General features: G+C 46.9%; 1 protein-coding gene across 1 annotated transcript in view; it reads left to right on the top strand.

Annotated features, from left to right (window-relative positions):
- Positions 1–12,054, top strand: part of XKR6 (XK related 6) — a 298,249-nt gene that overhangs the window by 88,900 nt on the left and 197,295 nt on the right. The gene's annotated exons all lie outside the window — the stretch shown is intronic.

Below are 12,054 nucleotides of genomic sequence, written 5' to 3'. Positions count from 1 at the left end.
TGGCAGCCAGCCTGTGCAGAAGCCCCCACCACACTTTAATTCTCTTAACCCACGCTGTTTTTCGATGTCGCTCGGGTGTGTCTGCACATTTAGTAACTGCAGTGTAGACCTGTCCTTAATCACGTGCTGGACGGCTTTGCTGAGACAGGGCCAGGAGCTGTCACGTGCAAGTATTTGCAGTGTAACAATGAATACCTACCTAGCTGCAAGTGGCAATTATGTGAAGTAGGTGGGAAAATGAACTTCATGAAGGTTTATTTGAAGGTTCTGGGCCAGGCCATGGGCCAGGCACCATTCTGACTGCACAGGTTAGATAGGCCTGTGAAGTAAAGATTTGGGGGAAACACAGAAAACAAACCCTGTGTGCATTTATTTGTGGTGGGTGTGAGCCTCTCTCCCTCTCCATAGAACTCTTCCTTTTTTTTTTTTTAAGCAACTTTCTTTGTTAAAGTTAAAGGCTATTTAATATTTGTGAGTTTTGTTCAGCTGTGTTTAAGAAATGTGTACTGTTTGCTGCCACATAACCCCAGCTGTGGTGAAAACTGCTATGAGATCCTGAAGGGGTAGATTTTCATTGCTGAGCTTTGTAAAAGAACAGCTTGATTAAAAGCAGAAGTGGCAGCTTGGTAGGTTTTGGGGGGTGGGTATCCATAGTTCAGAAATATCAGCAGAAGCTTCATCAGACTAAAGATGGAAATGACGTCTTATCCCATCCTGCCAGCGCAGTGTTATTCCACGGAGTATCTTTTTGAGATCTTTGTGCAATCCAGTTTCACGTGTCTCCAGGGATTGGGCTTCTACAGCTTCCCCTAGGAGAGGAGTCTGCAGTTAGTCTCCCAGTTCAGAGTTTTACATGATGTTCAGACTCAATTTTCAATTCCATGATCCATCCCATTTCTTGTGTCAATATAAATAACGCATCTTCTTCTTTAGTGCTTATGGCTTTCAAAGATGTGTAGCATGTTCATGCCCTTGGTATGTATTTAGCCAAGCTATACATCATTAAGCTCCAGTCCTGTAAACACTTATGCACATGACTTTCTATTCATGTGTAGTCCCATTGAGCTGGTGAATGGGACTACACATATGCCTAGTCACTCACATGCTTAAGTGTTTGCAGTATCAGCTACTGAGTCGAGAAAGATCAAGGAAAGAAGAAAGTTATTTATAAGTTTCCTGAACTGCAGCAGAATGTTTAAATGGTCAATCCTGAGCCTTTTCGAACGCACAATTGCGTTTCTAGTCAGACTGAGTTTATAAAACCATTTTTTGATTAATAAACCTACATTTGGGGGCTTAAAGTACTTGTCTGTGATCCTTTGACATACTTTTGTTGAGTGTTAAGTACTGACAGTGAGCTCAGAACTGTACATTATAAGGGTTCAGTCTTGTAAAGAGCTATACGCTCTGACCGCAGTTCAGCACAGCGCTTAAGCAGATGCTCAGTTTTAAGCAGCTGAGTTCTACTTACGTTTTTAAACTGAGCATGTACTTAGCTGGATTGGAGCCAGTGTGCTCAGTACGTTGTAGAACCCTTGTCTGTCAAGGGATACTTATAACCCCTATCCCTGTCATATCTAAGCACATCATCAGTATTAGTGAACTCATTCTCACATAGCCCTGTACGGTAGAGAAGTCCTATTATCCCCATTTTACAGATGGGGAATTGAGGCACAGAGAGACTGATTTGTCCAAGAGCACACAGGAAGTCTATGGCAGATCCAAGACTAGAATCCAGATCTCCTAATTCCCATTTAGCGCCTTAGCCACAAGACAATCCTTCTTCCCTAGAGGAAACAAGTACTCAACTCTCATACTCAGAATCTTGCAATATTTTTAAAAGAGTGGCAGACAGATAATTAAGGTTGGGTACAATAGAGTAGGTAGTGTATATATTAAACTGTTTACATCATCAAAAGACTCTATGTAGTCCTTTACTATATTACCGTAAATCAACACATCAATACTCATTATTTTAGAAAGACTGATGAATTTCAGGCATTTTTGAACAGCAGGGAAGACATCCTAATATGTTCTTTAGTGTACTGTGTTGTTCATCTTCATTTTCAGAACAGTGTTCCTTAAATACAAATGGTACTGCACTTGATCAAAGGGAATAAATGTAATCAGAAAATCAGCCATTCATGGCAATTTCAGGCATATGTTATGTGTCATCTCCCATGAAGGACAGGCTCTTTAAGAAACATCCTCATCCATTTTAGCATGTGATTGGCCAGGTCTTTCTGTTTCGTTTTGCTCATCTCGGGGTATCATCTTTAAAGAACCAAGGCATTTTGAAGAGAATTACAGGACTATGAAGATTGCAAGGCTGACTGAATCCCCCTTGGAAATGGTATTTCTTGAAGATTACTGTAGATACGGTGTAGCAGGACACTGTGTATGTATCCCTAGTGAATAATCGACCTGACTGTTGATGTTCTTAAAACAAAAACTCAGATACATAGACTGGGCTAGTTTATTTTAAATGTTTGGGTTATTTTTTACATTTGTCCTTATTTTTAAGTAAAGTTATTTTTATCACCCTTTGGGTATTACATGCTTTTATAATCTTTTGTGATATATCAAGGGCAGAGGGCGGCAGGAGAGTCTACGAAGGGAGGTATATCAGCCCCAGGATGATCAGGGCTTTATTCCCTGCAGCCTAACTGGAGTCATGAGGGGGCAATTAGGAGCCAGCTGCGGCCAATTAGGGATCAGCCAGGTGCTCCATAAAAGGGCTCCGCCCCAAACACACAGAGCACAAGGTGGAGGAAGCAGAGGTGTTGTGCTGTGCGGAGCGGAGCGAAATAGCAGACCGAAGTAGCGAAGTGTGGGCGAGCGGAGGAACCCTGAAAGGAGGTACTGAGCCCAGCAAGGGGCGGCAAGGACATAGGGCCGGAGAGGCCAGAAAGACTGAGCGGGGAAAGTAGCCCAGGGGAAGAGACTGCGGCTTCAAAGTACAGAGCCAGCAGTGTACCGCTGCGGTTCATAGGGCTCCTGGGCTGGGACCCGGAGGAGCGGGTGGGCCCGGGTCCCTACCCCTCTCCCCCAGGGAAGATGGGGTGATGGGCACTTTCCTGGCCCCCCCAACAGGAGCAAAGCACGAGATCCACTAGAGAGAAGCCGGTCATCGACCACACTTTCCATAATTACATTTACAAATCTGCTTTTGAGCTGCTGATGTATAAAACCTTGCAAACTGAATCTCTTTATGTGTTAACCTACATCTGTGTGTTGTCTTCATTCCTTTTGGCTGTAATTATCCAAACTCTCATACCAGGATTAATCCAGGAGTGGCTGAATTATTCTTGTCATTTTTTTTTTTTTTTTTCTTTCTCTGTAGCAAACTTCCTCTTCTTTATGAACAGGCTTGGCAGAATTTAATTTCAGTGTTTTATAATTTTGATGGATAATATTGATGCTTAGTTTTTAAACGTTCTATTTTTATCCATTTTAAAGTTTCAGTTATGCAAAATGATGGATTTTCACATTTTTTGATTGATTTAAATGTTCACAGTTGCGGGAAATTGTGGGGGTGGTGGCAGACTTATGAGGGGGACAGACACTAATTATTTAATGCTCGTAGACATTGAGAGTCAAAGTTAAAGCTTCATAACAATTAAAACACAAATTGAGAACATTCCATGTCAAAATATGCAAAGTAAAATATCCTTAAATCAAACCCTAAAAGTTCTCAAGCAGCATTTTTCTTACTTTGCCTGTCTGTACGTCTTGAGTATCATCCATGGAAATATTTTGTTCGTTGGTTTGTGTGTGAACGGTGAAATCGATGTTTATGGACAGTTACAGATAAAAATCTAATCCTTCCAAGCCTCTGCTGAGAGCTGTGTTCATTTTTTAAACTACTGCCCAGGAAGCGATTGTAACTGCTACCTTCATAACAGCAAAGGTTAATTAGACTTCTGGATTGTATTGGGGGGAAGGAGGGAGAGCTACTGGATGGAGAAGTCACAATTCCGCTCTCAGGTGTCATGGCTGGCTCCTTGAATCACAATGGTCCCTTCTGGCCTTGGAATCGATGATTGGCAAGGGAGTGAGGGCCGAACCTGTCCACGATGGGCTTCTTGAAGGAAAACAAGCTCGTAGCCCACCTGTAAGCAATTAGCTGTCAGCCAGCCAGCTGGGGAGTTAATTGACTAACAAGCACCTGGGCCTGATGAAAGCCTACCAGAGCTGAGGTGGAGGGAAAGGTTCTCCGAGAGAGGAGGAGAAGTGAATCTCTCCAAGCGGAGTAAATGGGGGCCAGCTAGAGAGAAGTGACTGAGCGCAACAGTTGGCATGAAGCCCATCCGGCTCCAAGGGGAGAGCTGTGCATGCCTCTTTTCAGGAGGGTGAGTTTGTTTGGAATGATAACCCAGCTCCAGGAGCAGGGTTGGAGACGCCTGACCTTGGGAACGGATTGACAGCAATCGTCCCCCAGAGTCAGACGAGGGTTTGGACATGAGGGGCTAATTGGGAGCGGGGAGGGGAACTCTGTAAAATGATTTAATAGAGTAGGCCCCACAAAGATTGTTTTCCTTTGTGTCTGAATACATCCTGGCAAGACCACAAGAAGGAAAGACAAAGGGCAGCAGGCCCGCAAAGCCAACCTGGGTCAGTAGGGGGCATGCTTGAGGGCGTTGCCCTGTCACTCTCAGCCAGTGTGATGGGCTTTGGGCAAGTTGTCGGACAACCTCAGGGCCTGATTCTGGAGCCACTCACTGCAGAGAGTGATCCCTGTGGTAGCAATGGGGTGACCATTGGTCATGCTGGTGTCTCACCCTGCAACTTGGCCATCAGTCGGAGCTTTGGGGATGGAGCGGCTGGAGCGCTATCGCTCCGGACAGACTGCACTGCAGTGTGGAGGATGTCTTGGGGTGGGGCAAAGAATGACATCCTGGCCCCATTAAAGCCAAAGGCAAAACTCTCATCGGCTTCAATGGGGCCAGGATTTCACCTGAAGTGGACTAATGGTCTCCTGCTTTTACCAACTCCGAGAGCCGGAACCAAATCCCAGTGAAGTCAATGGAAAGATTCACAGTGAGTTCAGAGGGTTTTAAATCAGCCCCCGTGGTTCTTGCTCAGCTCTCCCGCGCGATGGAAGCGAGGGGGACCACAGGGGCCTTCACCCTGTAGTGACCTGGGAATAGCAGATTGAGTGCAAAGTTTCAAATAAAATCCCTTCGTAACCCAAGCCAATCCTGGTAGCCACAGACAGCACCTCTGAGTCAGCCTGCAAGGGAGGGGGATCAGGCCCGTGAAATCAGCCTTGTCCGTGAAGCTTTTTATGCTCCTGCTCTGTGTGTGTGTGTTGGTAAAGCAGACCTGTTGTTCCCGTAATAGGCATTGCTGCTGCCAGCCATTTCCCGCTCCCGTCATTGCATGATGGCTGGGTTACAATCCGCGGGATTATAGCCCCAGAATGAAACCTGTCAAACGTAACTGCCTGACGTGTGTTTTTACCGAGCGTGCACGCACACGCACGCAAACCCTCTCTTTTTTCTGAGGACTTTCAGGGCATGTTGCAAGTTTCACCTTTTTTCTTCCTTGGGGGAATTGGGCCGGAAATTGTCCTTGGAAATTGGGGGAAGGAGGATTTTTGTGGGCTGTCTAAACTGCTGCACTTGAGAATGTATTTACATATCCCCCACGGTCACCCCTAGAGCATGGAGATCAGGTGCCGGTTTATAAACCTCAGGTCCAGACTGTGATGTGCTTACTTCTGTTGAGTTGCGCACTTTTCTCCGCAAACAACCCTACTGATTTCAGGTCCTCTCTTTAGTAAAGCAGATCGTTGTTGTTTTTGGTAAATCTTCATACCTACAAAGGGAAGGAATATTCAATGGCTTGTTGGGTGTTACTGTAACTTGTAAACCTGCATTATTACTGCAGTGCCCCAAAACATGCTCGGTGCATTACAGAACACTCCCTCCTCCAGAGAGCTCACAAACTAATATTAGATGCGACCGGACAAGTGTGGAATCGCAGACAGGATGACGCAAAGAAGAACAAGCTTTTGGGGCAGAATCTGTTTATTTTGGCCCTGGTTCAGCAAGGCCCATAAGCACGTGCTTGCCGTTGAGGAGACCTATTGAAGTCAGTGGAAGTACGCACATGCTTGAAAGTAGGTACGTGCTACAGGCCCCAATTTGGCCAAGAACTTAGTAATTATATCTGTGCTCAGTGCCTGGTATAATAGGCCCCTGGGCTCTGATTAGCACCCAACTTTGTGACCCCTGCCGCCCCCAAATATCTTGACGTGTCCCAGCCGTACCTGTTTTACTGTGATCATGCCCGTTTTTCTCTGTGGCAATAGCAGGGAAGGCGGAGTGGCGAAAAGGCCCCTGTCCCTCGATGCTACCGGTGTATATTCAGTTGATCCTGTATACTCAGTTGATCCTCCCTGGGTTGGACAAATCACCTTTGTAGCACAAAGCAACTGCCCCGGAGATTTCAGCCCAGTGTCTAGAAATGGAAATATTTCCCAGATCACTACCAGGGCAAATCCTCCTCAGCGAGGTTCGATTCATCCAGGCATTTGTACAACGGGTTGAAGTTTCCAACTTTTTAACAGCCCCAAATCAATGCTGTGGCGTTGTATGTTCTGTCGCTGGAGGGGGGAGATGTGACACGACCTACAGAAATGTTTCCCACTGGGATCTTTTTTTCCTGGGAGAGTTTCTGTAGTTATTAGTTTGCAACATACTTGAGCTGAATTATTAAGCGTGGAGCTGCACAGAGCTGTGGGTAGCAATACTGGCATGTGTGCTGTCATCGTAAGAAGGGAATCGCAGAGATGAATTGGAATGCTTTGTAAAACTAAAATTGATTTCAGAGGATGGTTCATTCTTCAACTGTAGCATCTCTGTAAGCGTTTGCTATCCATCGGGGAATGACCGTGGGATTCTAGTACTTCCTCGTCCCATATACTAATGAGGTGAGCTATTCCATCTAAAGATAGATTTAAAGCTGGGCTTTTCAAAGGAGCACGACGGAATCAGGTGTCTAGCTTCCAGGGGTGCTGAAATCTGGGTGAGATTCCTTTGAACATCCTAGTATAAATGGTATCTTTTAAAACCCAATTATCCCAAATTATCAAACTGTGATGTAAAATAAAAACTGCAATGGAGGAAAGCATTAAAACAGAGCCACTCTCTCCAAAATAGCCCGTGACTGCGTCGTTGCACTCTGAGCCCCACTGAAACCAGTGGGGGTGCAGTGCCTTTGAAAATTGAAGCACTTGTCTGTAAAGCCCCAGACTCCTAGATCCACGTTTAGCTTTAGGTGCCTCACTTTAAAAAATGTACCCTATGATCCCCTGGCAGCATTAACTCAGCTGCATTGTACATCTAGTGCATTCAACCCCGCCAAGAGTCATGCCATGTAAAGATGTATGCTTGTTGCAAAGAAAGGGAAAATGCTGCCTTATCTGAAGCCTGTCTGAGCTGACCCCTGTGGCAGCCTTTAAACAGCTGTTTAAGCAGTGCCTTCACAGAGTCCTTTGCATTTCATTTCCTCAATGTTTTCAAGAAACCAGAACCCTATTGCCTACTACGTGGCTAACTCATGCTTAGTTCCTGACCTAAACTGAGTGCTTGTAATAGTAAAAGGCAGTGGTTGTCCAAACAGTTAAGTTACCTGTGAGTTATTGAAGCATCTTTAGGTGTCAGTGGCTCAAACAGCAGTTCAGATCTTGGGATGGCCGGCATCTTGGCCACTCCACCAAGGATGGAAGTGGAGCCCGGCAGAGCTAAAAGTATGAGCCTACAGCCTTAGCTAAAGAATCAGACCCTGAAGTTAGGCTGTAACAGACTTGTGTCCTCTACGGACCGGGCACTGATCGGGCTGTGTGTAGCAGACGCTAGTCAGTGCATTACGTTAGTGTGTAAAGGCCCCATTGTGCTAGGTGCTGTACAGATAGAGGCAGAAGCAGTCCCTGGCCTGAAAAGCCTACAGTATAACAACTAAATCATACAAAGAGCGGAGACAGAGGGAGAAAAGATCTTTTATGACCCAAAATGGTTCAATCCAGCTTACTTGAATTTCCCTCATCTTTTCATCCCTTCCAAATCCCCATTGGGCTGAGATCAAGCATAGGATGTTTCCCGTGAACAGGAGAAATTTTCAGACAGCCATGAGCTTCAGAAAATGGTGTAATTAGGGAAGCAGCTTCACAACATTGATGGTAGTGCTTGCTGCCTGTGAATTCAGTCCTAGACCAGTTAGATTGCTCTGTCTGGATCTGGTGTGATGAATTTAATAAGGCTAGTTTTAAAAAAACAAATCTATCTCAGGCACAAGTTGGGTCCATTTAAAAACCTCACTGCCTGGTGGGGGTGGGTTCTTTGGTACTTTACATTTGGGGACTGGATCAAATCCATGCACAGCTGGAGAACCTCAGGGGAGTAGCATAGCCACGCATCTCATTTCTTCTGCTCCCACTCAACCATGATGAGACATAACCAAGGAGAGAAAGGGAGAAAAAGATAGAAGGGAAGGAATAAGAATTACTTAAAGGTTATTGCACATTTTGTTTAAGACCTTGCCTTGATTTATGGCATCATCAAGCCAGCAGGGAATTATATCTGTGTTTTCCAGCAGTCCGTTTCTGGATCACAGAGTACGAGCTAGGCTTTGTTCGCTTTGAGTGTCTTCACTCGGAGGGAAAGCAGGGTGGGGGAGAACACCAGCGAAGGAAGCAGAATGACCTTACATTTTACTTTATTATCTTCCAAATCTTCCTATAGGCCGACCAAGAGCTCATTTACAGCGTTACATTTACAAAAGCTGCTGGGGGGTGGTTATTTTAAACTGGGGTTTTTAAACCAATGCTCTTGACTTACGTTCACATCGGTAGCGATTGTCACCCGAAATCTAATCCCACTTGCCTCTCCGGGCTTGAAGACTCTCAGCCTGGCTGCTGTTCAGACACTACCCCTTTGCTGGCCATACTTGGGGTCCCATATGACCTATAGCAGGCTGGCCTAACTGCTGCATCCAGCCCCTTGAAGTGCCAAATTCAGAGTTTCTGTGGCTGCGTGTAATAGATTTGAGCACGTGTTTTCTATTGCATAAAATATTCAGGCAAAAACCAGGGCAGGAGGTTGCAGGACTGTCGGATGGAGTTGAATAAGGGTTTCCATTGCTTTGGCTGAAATAAACTTTCCGAGTGGAGACAAATCAGTGGGGATGCAAATCCCAACTCAGGAGAATGACCGTGTTACAGGAGGACCTACTTGCAACTTCCAGATCAAGATATGAATAGTGTGCACAGGACTGAGAGCGATCGCTTGGACAGCACCCAAATACAGACTGGCCATGGGGCTGCTTTCTGAAGGAGCAGTTTTTCAAGCCCATCCCTGGCTGATTCTTGGAAGAGCTGCACTGAGTCTGTGTCTGCACAAAGACGTTGTACCAGTTGAACGTAAATAGTTTAAGCCAGTTTAGTTAAAAGGGTGCATGGGCTCTTGCATTTGGTTTAAGCTAAACTGCAATAAGTTGCTCTTATACCAAAGTGTCCACGTGGGAGGCTAACACCGGTATAATGAGACTGGGTTAAAAACCACAACTTTGGGATATAAGAACTGCAGCATAAAAGCATTGTCTGCTCTCCTTATCGGCTGTCTAGCTTGAGTGAGGACAGCCAGGCTGCGACATGACACTAAAGTTGCTGTGTCCACCACGTGGCTACACTCACACATGTGGTGCTAAGATTTCCGGGGGCACATCCCATGGTTCTATGCAGTACAGGAAGCTGGGCGGCTCTGTGGATTCTTGCCCAGTGAAATGTGGCAGAACTTGTCTGTCCTTGCTGGTCGCATGGAGGGAATTGTGCAAAGGTATTGGAGAGTGAGCATCCCTTGAGTAGCCCTAGCCTGCATCCACACTACAGAGCAGTTGTGTTAGTGGCTCTTTAGCCCGTCCTTCCTGTCGTGCCAGCCAACTTGAGTGAGCGGATTTCGTGGCTGGTCAGGATGACTTGAATTGTAACTCGGGTTCAATTTGCAGTGAATGCAAGCCCTGAGTTAAGCTGGTGCAACCTTTTCACATAGACAGGACCGAAGTATTTCTGGAGCACGCAAGAGATGAGGCTGCTCTTAACTAAATCCTAAGCAGTATACAAAAGGTTCAGGAAGTAAGCTGCAGGTCAGCAAGTCGTGCACATATAGTTTCAGTAAGTCCGTGTGTAATTTTGACCATGCTACAATTAAGTTCAGCATTCTCATGGGAAACGTCCCAAAATCCGAAGTTAGGACAGCGAGATCTTCCCATTCCTCGTGGGAATGGGTCATCTTCCCTCTGTCCTCTTTTGGCACAGATGTAAACGAGCCCACATAGTGCAAAGCAGTGGAGCATCAGGCACCGCATCTTCATAGACGTTAGCGGTACACCATGGCTGAGTCACACGAGGCCTGCCTACCCCTCGGCAAGTGGGTAGCAGAAAGGCTGGAAAAGAAGCAGGTAATGCGAACTGGAAGGAACTGTTGGCCCAGGTCGTTGGGTTCTAGCCCTGTGGGAAATGGGTCACTGGGGACTGCTCCGTGGAAGCAGCTGCTGTGTGTGGTGACGCAGGGCCGGCTGGCTAGGGATGGCTTTTCTCCCTTCCGAACAAGCTGCCTTTACTCTTCGGGAGCTGCAGAGGTGGCTGCTTGCAGAAATTGGATGGACTCGCTACAGAACGTAAATCCGGCTGGCAGCTGCTTGGAGGTGAGCAGGGGGTTGACAGCTGAGAAGGAGAGAAGGCAGATGGGGGAAACCGGGTCTCTTGTCAGTGAGGCAGCTGGGCCATCTCTTCTGCTTTGCCTTCCCATGGGGAAGCTGTCTGTCCTACTCTCCCTCCCCCGCAGCGAGCTTCCTGATTGTCTCCCCTGCTTGGCAGGGGAAGAGTCGACTCCACGTGGCTCCTTTTGCCTTCTCTCCCTGCGTGTGTGTGAGCTGCTGCCCAAAAGCACGTGGAGATCTCCCCAAAGAGCCTTTCTAACTATGGCTCCAATGGGTGATTCCTCTCGTGGGTCAGCTTCTGCACAGAATTCACCGCCTACCAGTGGTTTTCGTCCCCCCTCCCCCCCAAGTCTCAGGTCAAATTATGCAGCATTTCACTGAAATCCGAAGGAGGCTGAAGAATGAGCTCAGCTCACTCCATAGAAATTCATAGTTGGCGGCCAGAAGGGACAATTTTGAAGACCTCACGAGATGGAGAATCTACTGCTCCCTTGGTAGCTTGTTTCCCACAGCTAATCACCCCCGCTGTTTAAATCAAACATAGACAAGTGCCATACTTCTCATGTGAATTTTGCCTGGAAATCGGCGGCACAGACTATGGATTTGGTTACCGCAGCGCTGACCAGCAGGGAGCTGATGAAGTACAGCATCACAAATGCACGGTTTTGTAAACAATCCATTGTTGTTTGCATTACGGATGAAGTCATAATCGATCAGCAACGCCAACAGATCAAAACCCCATTACGCTAGGTGCTGTGCATACACCTAGTGAAAGGCAGTCCCTATGCCAAAGACCCTAGAGTCTAAATAGACAAGACAGACAAAGGGTGGAAGGGGCAAACTGAGGCACAGAGAGGCAGAGTGTTTTTTCCGAGGTCACCCTGCAGACCAGTGGCGGAGGTGGAAATAGAACCCAGGCCTCCCCACTGCCCTACCCAAACTCCAAGAACACAGACTAAACACCATGGATTACAGCGTTGCCATGGTACCTATGACCTATTACCAAAAGCCCATGCCTGCCAGCGGGTGTACAGAGGGTCTGAAGAGCCAGCTGCTCTACTGGTGTAACTGCGCCGCTCCATTGTCTTCAGTGCTGTCACCCATTGACACCGGTAAGGATGCGGCCCCCAGGCTTGCCCCCTCTCTTGCACTCTGGGAAGGCAAGGAGAGGAGAAGAGGTGCTGGGTCCCAGATCAGGATTAGGCAGTGATGCTCGCTGGAGGAGTTTCTGTTGGCTGGTGCACCCTGCAGGCCGTCCAGTTCTTTACTTGTGCTCTGTCTCCTGAGCTGGCACCTGCACAGAATTATCACCCGTCACTTTGGTGACCTTGG

The sequence above is a fragment of the Emydura macquarii genome, unplaced genomic scaffold (assembly GCF_026122565.2).
Source record: "Emydura macquarii macquarii isolate MOO-44397 ecotype Brisbane River unplaced genomic scaffold, CSIRO-AGI_Emac_v2 contig_1676, whole genome shotgun sequence".
Classification (NCBI taxonomy): Eukaryota; Metazoa; Chordata; order Testudines; family Chelidae; genus Emydura; species Emydura macquarii.
The sequence above is the reverse complement of the archived record's forward strand: the minus strand, read 5'-3'. Positions and strand labels throughout refer to the sequence as shown.